Genomic DNA, 17,663 nt, shown 5'->3' with positions numbered 1-17,663 from the left:
TTTTTTTAAAGTCCCCAAATATTACTACATATTAATAATCAACAATTACTAAAAATAAATAAATAAAGTTCAAGCTAAAATTAAATGCTGGGTAAAGATTAAGAAAACATGTCAGTAATATTTACTATCATTTATTCAAAAGATAAGATTAAGTATTAGTTTAAGATATATATATATATATATATACTCCACATATCGTCAATGTTGCTCTATAGATCAGGTAACGGTAGTTTTGTGCCCCGTGCAATGCCTGGGTTGTTTATCGAATTTTTAAAATATTTTTTTTTATCTAAAATATATATGTTATTTGAATTTTCTATTTTATTTTTTTAAGAGCGACAAGGGCAAGTGATGAGAATCGATCCCGGGATCACTTGGAACCGGGAGGGGAGCTCTAACCACTTGAGCTATCCCTCACTCTCTGAATTTTCTACTCATAGATTAATAATCACTTAACAATCATACTTGTCCGTTTATGGGTATTAACAACGTACAACCAGAACCGTCGTCTAAAGCTGTGATATCTTTTCATTTTCTCTAAGTATCTAGGGAAAGACCAGTTGCATGTTAAGACTTAGGAAAACGGTTATACATAATCATAGGTCTCTTTGATTTTTTTTTTTCCTTTTGTACGTCTTTGGATCTATCATTTGTATAGAAATATTGGTATTTTGTTAAAAATAAAATTCTAAACCAAAAGTTTTATTGAAAATAAAACTCTAAAATAACTTTTTTATCTTACTGAATCTAACCAAATTTTAATGAAAATAGAACTCTAAAATAATTTTTTTTCTTCTTAATATTAACTTTTTTTATCCTATTCTACAAAAAATATTTTCAAATAAACCCTGAGTGTCATAGTTAATAATTAATTGTCGCCTACTTGGCACGACACGTGGCGAAAAGCTGGAACGCCACGTGTCGCTGTCTCATGACCTGGCTAAAAGTTTAGCTTTATATATTAGATACTAGTTTTGTGTCTCGTGCGATGCCCGGTTGTTTATTGAATTTAAGATTAAATTTTAATCAATATGTCAAATTTTAAAATATATCATTAATACACATTAATTAGGAATTGATATGCTTTTGTGAGGATTTGCTATCTTGTAGGCATGTAATGGCTAATAATAATGTTGGTGGAAATGTTCGATTTAATTTAATTTAATACATTAAAAATTAAAAAAAAATAGCAAAAAGTAAATTAAATAAAATAAATGTTTAAAGTTTGTTGGGTTGACCCAAACCCAAAACTTTGGACAAGGGTTGAACATTTCTTGACTCGTTGCCTAAAGTGACCCAATCCAAGATGACTCATGACCCGACTTTAATTGACAGGGTATCCATTCTATTAGATTGTGAAATATATAATTTTAACCGATTAGTATACATTATAAATGGATGTTTTACGCTTTGAACTACTTCCTTCGCTCCAAAAAATATTATGATATAAAAAATAAATTTATATGATAATTTTTAAGAATTATAATCTAATAATTTTTTTTGAATAAAATTATAATTCAATTTGTTCATATGAAATATTGGTATTTTATCGATAATAAAACTTAATACTAACAATTTTATCCTAAAATTCTATCCAAATAGAATTCTAAACTAACTTTTTTTTATCTTATGCACTAATCTACCCTCACCGATTCGGAATATCCTCCAACCACCCCGAAAATAACCTTACCACCTTGAGAACCAACCCTCACGGTGGTTTTGGGGGTGTTTAAAGGTGGACCAACATCCTAAAATTAAGTCAACTATGGAATTTCGGTCAAAGGTAATATATTACAACATTTTATCTTTTATTAGGTAGTTTCTGATAAGTCTATTATATATATATATATAGATATAGATATATATATATATATATATATATATATTCCCCGTCCCATGGTCATATTTGTGCTTATTTGAGTTATACGGAGCTATTTTTATTACTAATATACGTTTTCTAGTGTTTTTGTAGAGTTGGTATTATTTTGTAGGAATTTGCAGAATTATGATGATTCCCGAGCTTATTAAGCCCCTACAAAAATATTGGAGTTTGTTCATATTTTATGGCCGAGTATCTAAAGCCCATGACCAAGTTAAATGAATTTGACTCGGTAATTAAGGGCTCGACTTATGAGAAGATGAGGCATTGGACCGAATGATTAAAGATATTTGGTTTGGGCCGAGTTACAAGCCTAAACAAGGAGTCCAAGTAGCCCGAAGTGTCACCGCCCGGTGCAAGGGTCTCCACCCGAAGGCGCACCCGATCGGGCGGTGCCTCGCCCGATCGGACACGAGAAGAGAAGCTCACGAAGAAAAAAGGCGGGCCCAATCGGGCGGTGCCTCGCCCGATCAGGCGCGTGTTTCTGAGGAGAAGTTTAAGGGTCGTTTAAGTTGTTTTAACTTAGGATTTTCGAGCTTAGTATTTATATGCTTTTGTTAAGCGAGTTTAGTATTCTTTACTCCCTTCCCTTACTCTCTCTCTCTCTTTCTCTCTCTAACTTTTCTCTCTCTCTCTCTCTCTTTCTCTCTCTAACTTTTCTCTCTCTCTCTCTCTCTCTCTCCTCTTAAACTCTAGTATTATTTTCTCTCTACAACTCTTCGTTTAATTCCATATCTTGTTTCCTTCAACTTTGGTAACGATTTCTTCTCCTTTAATCTCAGTTATTTATTCTCTCTCTTTCTTCATGACCTGTTTAATTGCTTTATTTAGTTTATATTTAATTATGTGTGAGTAGTTTTCTTTCTAAGGTTATGGGGATCCATAAATAATATGAAGGGATAATTTATTATTGTTAATTGTCAATGCTTGATTAATTTCCTATTGATTGATTTAATGCTATGTGGTTAGATTTGGCCAGATTTAATTCGTATGAATTTAGCAATATTGATTCGAGATTCGAGAGATGAGAATTGATGTTTAGGCTTAGTTTCAATAGGCAGACTAATTTATAAATGGTTAGGTCGAGATTCGAGAGATGGGATTTAATACCGGTAAATTAACTCTGTGATTGTAATACGTATCGAAAGCCCTTTATGATCTGATTAATTGATGCATTGATGATTAATTGTTATATTTTACCCTGGAATATTATTTATTGGTGAACCTTATTTGATTTCTCCCTACTTTTATTTCTTCCTACTCATATTCTTCGTAGTATAGTTCCTTTAAATAACAACTTTTGGTTACTTAATAATTTAGATTATAATAATTAATTAGGAATAGAAATACTCGTTTCCCTGTGGATTCAACCCTACTTCCCTATCTATTATTAGTTAGTGGTTTTAGGAATTACTTTTTATTAGGTGATACGACTTTAGCCTGTCAGTTTCTTACAACATTGTTTTTATTAGGTAGTTTCTCACAAAATTTAGGCTTTATTAGGTAGTTTATCACAAAATGTCCATTATTAAAACTAATTTTCCCAAAAAAAAATTTGGTAAGTCAATGGATTCTTTTTTTTTAAAAAAAAAAAAATTAGTTATCATCCTATAAAATCTTTTCATTAATGCTATAAAAATCATAAATCAATAATTGAGGAACATCGTGAAATACACTTTTATTTTGTCAACAAATAGAAATTGCCAACACAAGTTTACCTAAATTTTACTCATAAAACTAGTGTCGATCAATACCTTCCTTAATCCCACGTATCACACAACCATTCACCAGAATTTGATCACCACATGTTGAAGATCAACGTCAACAAATTTTATTATTATTTTTTAAAATTATAATTCAATTTGTACATCTGAAATATTGGTATTTTATCGAAAATAAAACTCTAAACTAACAATTTTATCCTAAAATTCTATCCAAATAGAATTCTAAACTAACCTTTTTATCTTATGAAGTTTATATAAATCTATCCAACGTGGCGCGACACTTGGCGAAAAATTGGAACGCCAAGTGTCGCTACCTCGTGGTCTGGCTAAAAGTTTAGCTTTATATATTAGTTACATGATATGATTTGTACATCTAAAATATTGGTATTTTATCGATAATAAAAACTCTAAACTAACAATTTTATGTTAAAATTTTATCCAAATATAATTCTAAACTAACTTTTTTATTTTATGAAGTCTATTTAAATCTATCCAACGTGGCGCGACACTTGGCGAAAAGTTGGAACACCAAGTGTCACAATGTCGTGACCTGGCTAAAAGTTTAGCGTTATATATTAGTCATATGATTAGACCTTAATAATTAGTTTTAATTTTTTTAAAAAAAAAATAAGCACTAAAATTTTTTTATATTTATATCATATGATTTTGAAAAACAAAAAACCAGTAAATAAAAACCGACAACAATATCAAACGAACCCTACAGCTTGTAATTTGGTTAGGCTCCAAAGTTTTCAACAATGATTGAAAATATATATTTTAAATATAATACGTGTATTGAAGTAAATATAACTAATTTAATCTATATTTATATTTCATAACATAGTTTTTTATTATAAAAGCTCATTTTCAATTTACATATAATGACCCGGGGCATTTTGCGGGCCAAAAACTAGTTGTTAAAACTAATACGAACTTTCATCAATGATCGTAGAAACTAACATTTTTATTATGCTAAAATAATACTCCCTTTGTTTCAAAATGATCTTCTCACGAAACTACCTAACCTGGTCGAACCTCATAATGACCCAATTGTAGTGTCCCATAACCCAATTTATTCGACTTGTTTATAACTCAACATACTATTTAATTACCCGAACTGTCATTGTAAATACTTGAAACTAACATGAATCCAAAAGTCTTATTAGATCTAAATTTTTTTATCAAACTTTAAACAAGTGAACCAAATTCAATTAAATTTAACTCTATGCTTATATTTGTTCAACAGATTTTGTGTGTGGCTGGCCACACCGTGTGACCAGCTAACCCCTGATAAAGTAACCCCTAATAAGTAACCCCAAATAAGTAACCCCAGACTAACCTAGTAACTCCTGACCGAGTAACCCCTGACCGACCTAGGCCCTGTTCTTTTGAGCTTCTGGGCAGAGTAGAGTAGAGCAGGGGTCAGCAGAGCAGAGCAGATTAAATTTCAGCAGAGCAGAGCCGAGCCGAGCAGAGCAGATTTCAACATTATTATTAATACTATTATTAATGTTATTATTATTAATGTGTTGTTGTTGTTGTTGTTGTTGTTGTTGTTGTTATTATTATTATTATTATTATTATTACTACTACTATTATTATTATTACTACTATTGTTATTATTATTGTTACTATTATTATTATTATTAATACTATTATTAATGTTATTATTATTAATGTTGTTATTATTATTATTACTATTATTATTTATACTATTATTAATGTTATTATTAATGTTGTTGTTGTTGTTATTATTATTATTATTATTATTATTATTATTATTACTATTGCTATTACTATTACTATTACTATTACTAAGTGCATATACCATTGATTTAGGTGAGTGAAAACATAAATAGTAGAAAGATAAAAGACAATGGTTTACTTATATTTATTTCACAAAAATTTTAAAATAAATGATTTAATGAGTAATAATGATTTTACTTATAAATTTGTCTTAATCATATATTTTATACCCTAAATATAATAATGATATACAAAGTACTACTTGAAAACAACCTCTTTTTTTTTAATTCTTAAATTGTATGGAAAGATTTGAAAAATAATTCAACTCAATGAACTAACAATCAATACCCACATATATATAATGTTTCTACACATTGTGATTCTAATATCAAATGTTTATAAAAGAAATTGTTATTAATTTTTATTATTAATATTTATTTTTTTGAAAGAATTGTTATAATTATTAGAAGTTATTAATTAATAATATTATTAAATATTAATTCTTAATAGTTTGAATTATTAAATATTAATAATGATAACTATTATTATTAATTATTATTATGATTAATAAATATTAATTATCATTAATATTAATAATTATTAAAATTATTTTATATAATTATTATAATTTTCAAAATAATAAATTATTATCATCAATACAATATTAATTATTATTATTGAATATTAATTATTATTATTATTGTTATTATTAATTATTATTTGAAAATAGAGTAGAGCAGAGCAGAACAGATTTCTTTTGAGCAGAGCAGAGCAAAGCAGATTTGATTTGAGTAGAGCAGAGCAGGGCTCAGCAGAGCAGAGCAAAGTAGAGTAGAGCAGAGCAACTCTAAAGAACGGGGCCCTAGTAACCTCTGACCGAGTAACCCCTAACCGACCTAGTAACCCCCCACCGAGTAACCGCTCACCGAACTAGCTAGTAACCCCTAACCAAGTAACCACTGACCGATGGAGTATCCCCATACCGACCAAGTAACCCCGACTAAGTAACCCCTACTAACTAAGTAACCCCTTTTCATAAATTAATTTTAACTCTATTGTATCAACATCAAATAAAGTTTAACTCAAATCTCAATCATATTAACGACAAAAGAATACAAAATTCACAATTAATAACCTAATCGCTTACACAAATCAACTCAATTCATATTTCAATTTCAATTCAAAACCCGAAAACTCGAGCAATAATCGACAAAATTACAAGCATAATTACACAAACAAAACACCAGCACCTACGTCATCCTCAACATTACAGTGATGCTTGTAAATACAACGAAGAAAATGATACCATTATCACTTCATAATTACACAAACTCGAGCAAGACGACGAATTCGGAGGTGAAGGATCTACATCGTTAACAAGACATGCCATTATCACTTCATCTTCTTCCTCCTCTTCTTCTGCACCTCCAAGCTACGAACCCTAAAAAACAAAATCTGGAAATTGGGGAATTTATTGAAGAACAGAAGAAAAGAGGAGAGAGAATCTGGAAATTGGGGAATTAATTGAAGAACAGAAGAAGATGGAAGATTAAAACTAAAAAAGGGAAAATCTAGAGAACTAATTTTGTTGAAAGAATATGGAGAATTAATCGAAGAACAAGAGAAAAGAGGAGAGACAACGTGATGTTGAATTTAAAAAAATTGTGGTTGGCCACACCGTGTGGCCAGCCACTTATGAATGTTTGTGATATTTGTTTACGTACAACAATTAAATATATTTGTATAAATATTATCCAATTATGACTTTACACGAAATATATATTTCTTCCGTTTCTTTTTAGTTGACACGTTTTTTTAGTCTCGTTAGTCAATACACAAATTCAATCATTAATATTTTTAATTATCGATAAGCAAAAATTATAAAAAGTTGATATTTTGAAATATATATTGTGAAGAATCTACCAAGATCCCACTTGACTATATTTCTCATCATATATAAATCACAAAACATGGTCAAAGGGATATGTGTGAATAGTGCTAAAGTTAAAACGTGTAAACTAATAAAAAACGGAGGTAGTGTGAGGGTATCATGTATGTCAAAAGGTAAAGTAACCTTTAATGGGACCGGAAAGTGAGTCTGGAATCCCATTATTCTTTGGCTTTAGGCCCTCGGGATTACTCATTGAGTTGTGCTAAAGATATGAGATATCGAAAAATATACGTGTGATATATTTTTCGTAGATATGATTAGAAGAATAATATAATTAGGATTATTTATGTTAAAGATAATATTTAGTGATATATCTTAGGATATATGGTTATGGTAAATATCTTTTAGGAAGATTGTTTCCTATCTTATGATCTTAAGTTTTGTATAAATACACTACCTGGCTCTGATACCATGTTAAATACGGGTGTAGGCCGCACCCGCAACCCAAGAGAGAGAGTCCACTTCACAAGTCCAAAGGAAGTTCCATCCCAAAACCATATGGCAATGAGATGAGTAGCCCTTTAGCCTTATAAAGTGTATACAACTTTCTCTTATCTTCAATGTGGGATATACAATGTGGGATACACATCCCAATATTCCTTTTCACTTTTTATACTATTTTAATGTGGGACGACACTTTATCTCATATGTGGATTTTCTCATGGGCTCAACACTCCCCCTCACATATAAGTTGTCCAAAATACTAGCCTAGAACACAACACAACTCAACCTGTCTCTGATACCATGACAAATTAGGGTGAAAAGAAATTAAAATAACTTGGTTATTATTCATCAATAGGTAGTGAATTTATACAAAACCTAAGATCATAAGATATGAAACAATATTCCTAAAAGATATCTAACATAACCATATATTCACTAAATATTATCTTTAACATAAATAATCCTAATTATATTATTCTTTGTTGCCCTTGATGTTTTGATGATAACACAATCAAATGAATTGACTAATGCCTTGATAAGTTGTGTAGTTTGCTTTGACAAGTTACAAGATTAATTCGAGGTAAAGGAACAGGAGCTTAAAGAAACAAAAGATTTGTTGCAGTTTTCCTTTGAAGGAACAGAAGCTTCGGAGTAGAAGTTAGAGAATGAAGGCTCGGAGCAGAGACTTCCTAAGGGAACTTTAAAGTCTAGAATATTTTATATTTTAGGTTTTATGTAAATGAAAATAATTAGAAGTTGATGGCTAGTAGAATGCAATTTGAATTGAGTTTAAAGATAGAATTTTATGGTTGTTTAATTATAAGAAAATCAGTTTTTGGAAAAATATCTTTTGTATTTTGATATTTACATAAATATCTTTTTATTTTTCGGAAAATTAAAAGATATTTATTTTCCTATACTTGCAACTAACATCCTATACTTGCGTCACTGGTGTTTGATAAAATTTCCCACTAAACAAGGAAACTGCTTGCTATGTAGTTCGACGTGCCCTGAGTTTTAAGACATGACTGAAGTACTGGAAGTGTTGGAGTTGAGTGGCGTTGATATGCAGCAGTAGTGGCGTAAATGGAGGGAGTAATGGCATTTTCTTTAAGCCAAGTTTTTCTATAAATATTGAAGTTATTTCCTGGAAAAACTTAACCCTTGCTCAATCATATTTTCTATCTTCTTTGTTTTCTAAAAGAGTCAAGTGTAATACTCCGTATTTTATTATATTTTTTATATATATGTAGACACCTGATTGTGTCTCCCCAAAAACCAAACCCAGTGGTGAATACCTTTCATGTAATTGATTATCGAACGAGGTGAAATGTGAAAGAGTCTCGTGAATTTCTATGTTTTTAATAAAAATACTTCTTTCTGTTTTTGAAAATCTTTCTTTTCGTACCCTGTTTATGAAAAACGTCTAGTCCAGTTTAGTTTGGTCCATAATACGGGTTCAATAATTTTGTAGTTGTATGGGGCTTGAAAAGATCTTTCCAACGATATATTATAAGCCCAATTCCGATGAATAATGAAGAATTTATGGCCAAAATACTAAACTGAGCCCAAACCGGATTTTACATACGACCCAATGATCATGTGGAGGGTCCAAAGGCTTTAATACCATTCCTAAACTAATTAGGATTAATTAGAATCTTCTATAAGTTTCTAAGAGATTTTAATTATCCTTTTTTGAAAAGATAAGATTAAAGAATTTGAAATTGAATAAAACTCCTCTTTCTGAAAGTCCTTGTTCTGTGCGAAATGGAATATGTTCAGATATTATTTTCGTTCCTCATAATTTTTATCCAAATTTTATATGGTTGGATATCTCTTGAAATTATCTTTCCAATGATATATTATAATATTAATTCCGAGCTATAACGAAAAAGATATGAAAGAAATACGAAACTCTATCCAAAATTGATACCCTTCTACTATTTCCGCCATATATTTTATCTACAAAAGATTTTAATCTGATTCTAATTGGGTTGGAAAGTAGACTTCAAGAGCTTTCCGACGACATATTATATGCCTTATTTGGACTTTTGTATCAAAATTTATGATAAAACAAAATCCTTAAAAAACTGTTTTTATTGCGACGCGATAATTCTATCATGCCGCGATAGTCCTTATCTTGCCGCGTCAAAAGGAATTTTATTCCGATTCGAATTCTAACTCCTTTCTAATTGTTTCCGGATGTTTTTCTCTATAAATAGGGTCGTATTTCCCCGTTTTAATCACCAACAATCATCAAATTCTTTCTCTCTTTAAACTAAAGCTTATTATTTCCTTCTCTCTCTTGATTTCTAAGCCTAGTCTTTTCAAAATACAATACCGCAGTCACGAGACTTAGACACACATAGCCAAGCTCGAAGTTGCCTTCTCCATAGATGTGAAAGGTTGATAATTTCTGAGGGTTTGGTCCCAAATCTCTATATCAATTATTCAAATTAATTGTTTGATTTAATATTTTCATTGAAGTTACTAACGTGTGTATTGTTTTGATAGAAACAGATACGAGGCAACAAAGTAAGTAATTTTATTGTTTTATTTTGTAGAAAGCATGTTTAGATTATTTTAATTCCTAGTGTCATGTTAGGACGTTATTTATTGCTTTCTAGTATCATGCTTAGGTTGGTTTCTATTTCTTCTATCATGCTAGTATCATGTTAGGGTTAAAGCTTTTGATCTTTATTGTTTAGTAACATGATAGGATTTGTTATTAATCTTGTTAGTATCATGCCTAGGATCTTGCTAATAATATTATTATGCTTTGATGAGGATATTATTATGTTGCTTGATATTATTGTTATCGCTTGGTCACGCCCTCTCTTGCAGGTTTAAAGGGAAGTTGTACTTGAAATCACGCTTAATAAGATAATTAATAATTTTATTTAGGCTAATGTGATTTTAATTCAAGTGACGCCAATAATAGTTTTGTTTGTGCATTAATATTCAACCAACATAGTTTAAACAGGTTTAGGGTTAATATATTGATTGTATGTTAGTCATGGTTCAATCTCTTTTAGGTTGGATTTGTACCTTCATCCCCAAATATCCAGTCATGGTTCCGGACCACTATAGAGTTAGCGATCTCATGGATCGTGAAGGGGTGTAACCTTCACCCTGTGAACGGTTTACAAGTTCCTAAAACTTGTTGGTGACTCTTTTGCTCTAGCTTCCTTCCCTTTGGATGCCACCATACTTAAGTGTATGATCACAGTGGGGCTCAAGTGTGGGATGCTTGAAATATTCCCTACAGTTTTTTGGCGACTCCACTGGAGAGAATTTTTATTTTAGAAGCTCGATGCAGGGAGTCCCTATAATCTTTTAGATCGATCGGGGCTTTGCTCCAACACTTAAGCATTCCTAAAATTTATATTGGCAATAATTTAGAATGAGTGGATGAGACTCGAAAAGTTCTAAGTATTCATGTGCGTAATTTTAATTGACATAATTGGCATAAGCCTAAAAAGGTCCGCATTGGATAGACCATCCGTAATGCGTCAAAAACATAGGATTTTTACACTTAGGAAATCTGGGAAATATCTTTCACAACTAGAATCGAAAAAACGCTGCGAAAACTGGAAAATTCTAAGAAAACAGAGAGCTGCTGAGGCATGTAGGAACTGGCACTCAGAAAACAGTTCCCATCGCAGTGCGATGGCTCTGTCGCCGTGCGACAGGGCTATCGTCTCGCGATGGTCCTTGTTGTCTCGCACCAAGTTCTTCCAATACCAAGCCAGAACTCTGCCTTCTTGTTTTGACCAGTTCTAATACTGTTTGCTCGATTTTACTTTTTGATTGAGTTTTTCCCTCTTTTCTAAACCCGTATGTGTTCTACATATGGCCATAACCCTCTGGGAAGTCACGCTCAATCTACCCAATGGAACGCTCATTGCATCGAAGGGTACATCCGAGTTTGTGAATTCACTAAAACATGGAAACAAGTTTAACTTGTGGGGTTTCATCCATACGCGCCAACCCTTCCAAAGGTAAGGCTTCCGCGCGATGCATCTGGACTCATAACCATGGACCCTCTTTGACTAACCCTTATCCTTGAACTTTAGAGAACTAGAGCCATGGTTAGGTTGCAAACTCATTGCATCATATTGTGCTTACTTGACTATTTGTGCATTCTTGCTTGTGCATAATCTATATGTGTTTACACTAACCATTTGTTTAACTTGTTTATAAGTCTAAATAAACTAAGAAATGACTAAAGGACTTTGCTTAATTAATTTAAGCTAATAAATATGTCTAAAATTGAGTCATAGTTCCTTTGAGTCAACCTAGATTTTTATTTTCGTATACTGCACAAGCGTCAACTTGTTTAGGTCATACTCGGAGTTCTAGAAATAATTACAAGTCGTACAACCTATGGATCTGTAGCCCCGAGTTTTATCTTTCATTTGGCGTAGGTTTCGTCCAATTCAAAGTCACAGATAAAAAATTATGAGTAAAATACTACAGCCTATCCTGTTTAGTGCACATACGTGAGGTCTTAACTTAGTCTTTGTTTGAGTCTAGTCACATGGTCATGACACGAGTCTTGAACATATCACTTACACTCACAAGTATTCAAACACTTTGTACATACTCTTTTTACACCATGACCATGTCTTAGGTTCATGCATGAGTTGCTTTTTCTGTCATTTAAGTTGGGGGTCCACTCTATTCCTAATTCTTCCACATCTCTCCATCTACATCATCTTTCCACTCTCTACATGCTTTCTCCATGCATATCACTCCCCACATTCTTCCATGATATTTTCCCATCTATTGCATGTTGAATTGAGTTTGAGTCAAATAATTAACAATAAATATCCATAACTTTCCTTTCCACAACACTTGGTTAAGGAGAGAAGGGCAGTTAATCAAGGACAACACTTTCATTCAAGTACTACTATTTGTTAAACCGATTCGACAGAAAAGAAAATCTAAGAAAATGGCATCCCAAGAAGAAGTTAATGAACTAAGGCAAAACATGACTAACTTGACTGAGATGTTCAAATCTCTTGCTCTTCAAGTCAATGATCCTAGCAAACAACAACAGCTTGAGCGAATGGAAGAAAGCTTGAGCAAAATCTCCAATGATTACAAGTTTCAGGGAATTAGCTCACAAGGGTTCTCGGTGGACAAGGAACTTCTTCCGCAGAAGTTCAATGCCAACGACATCCCTAGATTCAAGCCAACTGACAACCCTTATTTTCATTTAAGAGCTTTCGAAACTGTTATGAATATTAAGGGAATTGATAGGAAAGCTTTCCACTCGTTGCTTTCACTATCTCTAGAAACCGTTCGTCAACAATGGTTCTTCTCCCTTGATAAAGAGAAAATCGCTTCTTGTAATTCTATAACAAACGCTTTCATTGATAGATATAAGTGCAACATTCAAGTTGAAACTGACCATAGGGAACTTGAGATGCTAAAGCAAAAGGAAAATGAAGGGTTCACCTCTTTCTTCAATAAGTGGAGGGAACCTTTCTCTAGGATGGTAGAGGTTCCTGCCGAAAAGGAGTCCGTAAGAATGTTCATCAAGAACCTCGAAGAGAAGTATTCAAAGCATTTGAAATACCAACAAAACTTGAATACTTTCAAGGACGTCTATAACATAGGCATCAACATTGAAGATGACCTTGCAAAACAAAAAGCTACTTATAATAGTAACAACGGTGGCTAGAAAGGAAAGAAGAACGACAATCCTTCTTCTTCCGAACACACCTACTCTAATAACAATGTTAGTACCTTTGACCTCAATGAAAACTTAGCCATGGATAATCAAGGACCTAAAAAGAAACTAAGGAAAGAGTTCACCACTATTGGGATGAGGTATGATACTGCATTCGACCAACTCCATGCCAAGGGACTCATTACTCCCATTGAACCTATTCAAGATCCCGCACCTGAAAAGAGGTTGCCTAGTTGGAACCCAAATCAACACTGCAAGTACCATCAAGGTAGGGGTCATGCTACTGAAAGTTGTTGGAAGCCAAAAGAGGTCATCCAATATTTGATTGATAATAACAAGCTTCCCATACCTCCACCTGGCAAGAAGACCGAGTGATGATAAACCACAAGACACAAGGCGGGCTTAAACGACAAGATTTCGTGACCTCCTCTTCTTTTTTTTTTCCTCATTTCCCCAATAAGTCTAGCATAGACACCTTTTTTATTTTCCTTAGATTTATTTTGTAGGATTTTTTCTTTTTTCATTTTAATAAAATGACATTTTTTTTCTTGCATATGATCATCGCATTGCATTACAAAAAAAAAAAAAAAAATCCACGTCGGAATAAGCACGAGGTATACTAATGATTTGAGACACCCCTTGTAGCCATATCATATCACCTTTACCCCTTTCAAATATACATTCTTTCTTGATAAAACACTTTGAGCCTCGTGTAACGATTGGCCTTTCTTTTTTCAACCTACATCTATCTAACCTTGGGATGGGATAGTGTGCAACCTATGCAATTTTCAAATAAAAAAGCTTGAGTGATGTTATAAAAATTTCAAAAGATTAAAATAGCAAAAAAATAGTGTGCAAAAAGGGCAAATGTTCCAATGTCTTTGATATGAATATATCTTTGATAAGAACACATCTCAGATTGCATCTCTTATCGAGTGCTCGGTACCGTGCCTGAGAAACATGAATGCCAAGTGAGTGATAGACCGAATGATCAGGATTACCCACACTTATCAAAATAAAAAAAAATGCAAAAGCATAACAGAGAGAGCAAAAATATAAACAAAAGAGAGTTCAAAAGTGAGGAAACCTCAAGCATACAAATACAAATCTTCAAAAGCAAGGTTGCACACCTTGGGGGCTTATATAGGGTCTTGAGCCTTTATCTTTTCTTCTTCAACCTTTAGCCTAATCCCGTTATAACCCTTCAAAAGACCTCTTTGAGGTATACACACACTTGTGCAAGGTTCGGCTAGAGCTACGTTCGACCTGATTCCTAACGGATACGTAGGCAACCTTACATTAGGGTGCTGCCGTAATAATCATGCATTCATTCACATACATATTCACGCATAATCATATCAAGGGATCTCCAATGCTCATCCTTATCCACTTAGAGCTAGACTTGGGGGCTTGATCCTTACATTATTAGCTTACCTAGCCTAAGAGTCACCACTATTTGACTCTTTTCAAAATATTTTTCCATACGCTTAGCATTTGCAGCCTAACTTTAGTGTCACACTCACACACATCACGGATATATGACCAAATAATACTTCCCTTTAGAAACCCTTTGTCATGAAATCTTAATATAACGTTGAAGCATGCCTTGTCATATCAAATCACTCACTATCATAATCATCATTACATCACAAAGTATGAAGTACTTAGCCTCCGCGCCTAAGTTACCCAAATACTTTCATTAGCGAGTAGTCAATCGAGATATTCTAGGATTCACAATCATTGCACTACGAGATACAACATCAACACATACAAGCTCATTCAATATGCACCCTCAAACCCTTCACTTTGATTCTTTTTTGCGTCTTTCTTTTTCGAGAGAAAGTCGGTACCCTCCACAAAAATGACGGAAAATTTTTGCTTTTCTGCATTTTAAGTCAAGCACATCACAATACAATGCACACGCGAGTCATGTACATTAATTCATGTCGTGTCATATCACGTCGAGTGGAGTCTTGCACCTTGAGTCATGTTGAGTCGTATGTGTCAAAACGTATTAAGTCGAGTTCACACAATGAGTTGAATAGCACCAAGCCTTAGGTCAACCCTAAGAAAAACATGAGCAAAGTCCTATATTCCAAAATATAGATGCAGGTACACTAAGTCCAAAGTTGAATGAGCAAAAAAAGCTCTAACTTAGGTTCAAGCGCTTTGCAATATAAACCTCATAGCACGATGCACCCTAACGCAGCACAATACACCTTGGCGCAACACGATGCTCCCTGACGCAGCACGATACATTATGATGCAGTGCGATAGACCTCTCGCTGCGCGATGGCTCTAATTTCGCTTGAGATGGTCTCACTACTCGGATTGGTTGGTCCGTGATTAATCCATTTGAGTCTCTTGATGAGCATTCGATCTTTTGAACAATTGATAGATATTTGATTGGTAATCGGCTCGATTACAGTTTTGATTGATCGGCCTGATGACGATCATACTTTGATTACATATTGAATGAACACTTTTGATTAGTAGTCAGCTCGATTACAACTTGATTGATGATCGACCTGATGACGATCAAATGAAGCAGATTTGAAAATTGATTAAGAACATTTGAGTAGTGATTGATTATAATCACAAACAATTCTAGGATGGAAGATTTCTAAAAACCAATTTGAAGACCTTAAGAATCTTATATATGGTTCTTAAAATGAATTTTCCAAAGATGGAAAGGTCAATTACTTCTAGGAGTAAAAACAAGAAGAAGACTCAAGATGAAGAAGTCTTTGACAGGAGGCTCTAGGATTAAAAGGGTCTCTCGCTTCGATTTGAGAAGGGCGGTTTGAGATGAAGCGGTCTTCGATAGCTTTCCCCATGATTGAGGAGGTTATCATTTGATTTGAGAAAATAGCACGAGATGGGCGATATTTGACGGCTTTCGCTAAGATTGTCAAAGTTGTGACCCAAATTTGAGAAGAACGGTTCGTGATGAGGCGGTCTTCGACGGCGTTTGCTATGATTGTGAAGGTTGTCACCATGATTCCAGAAAATAGCTTGTGATGTAGCAGCAAATCTTCGACAATGTTCCCTAGGATGTGGAAGATTGTCACAACAACAAAACTAAGGATCGTTACAAGCAGAATGATCCTCAACGACGTTCCCTAAGATGTGAAGGGTTGTAAAAAAAAACGAGAGATGGCTACAAGCGGAGTTATCTTCGACTATGTTCCCTGGCTTGCGGAAGATGGTCACAAAATAGCAGAAGATCGCTATAAGCGGAGCAATCTTCGATGGTGTTCCCTAGCTTGCAGAGGACTGTCGGAGCAAAAAAAAGGTGAAGACGGCTACAAGCGGAGCGGTCTTCGGCAATATTCCCCTGGCTTGAGAAAGATCTTCAAAAAATGCAGCACTAAAAATCGGTTACCCCAGAGACGTGTACTCGACGGTGCAAGATACGCGTTTCTTAACTCTTTTATCTATTTAACTAACGCTAGTTTGCAGGCATCAGCACTACAAGAATGATTTGGGATCGCAGAACATTCTGAATCATTCTCCATCCCTATCGCTACTTTGACTTTTGTTTTCGAAACTTATGTTTCTCCAAACTCAGTCAAAGTGGGGGCTTCTGTAGACACCTGATTGTGTCTCCCCAAAAAGCAAACCCAGTGATGAATACCTTTCATTTCATTGATTATCGAACGAGATGAAATGTGAAAGAGTCTCGTGAATCTCTCTATTTTAATAAAAATACTTCTTTCTGTTTTTGAAAATCTTTCTTTTCGTACCCTGTTTATGAAAACGTCCAGTCCAGTTTAGTTTGGTCCATAATACGGGTTCAATAATTTTGTATTTGGATGGGGTTTGAAAAGATCTTTCCAACGATATATTATAAGCCCAATTCCGATGAATAATGAAGAATTTATGGCCAAAATACTAAACTGAGCCCAAACCGGATTTTACCTACGACCCAATGATCATGTGGAGGGTCCAAAGGCTTTAATACCATTCCTAAACTAATTAGGATTAATTAGAATCTTCTATAAGTTTCTAATAGATTTTAATTATCCTTTTTTGAAAAGATAAGATTAAAGAATTTGAAATTGAATAAAACTCCTCTTTCTGAAAGTCCTTGTTCTGTGCGAAATGGAATATGTTCAGATATTATTTTCGTTCCTCATAATTTTTATCCAAATTTTATATGGTTGGATATCTCTTGAAATTATCTTTCCAATGATATATTATAACATTAATTCTGAGCTA

Source organism: Chenopodium album, chromosome 18, assembly GCF_948465745.1.
Source record: "Chenopodium album chromosome 18, dcCheAlbu1.1, whole genome shotgun sequence".
NCBI classification, from domain to species: domain Eukaryota; kingdom Viridiplantae; phylum Streptophyta; class Magnoliopsida; order Caryophyllales; family Amaranthaceae; genus Chenopodium; species Chenopodium album.
The sequence above is the reverse complement of the archived record's forward strand: the minus strand, read 5'-3'. Positions refer to the sequence as shown.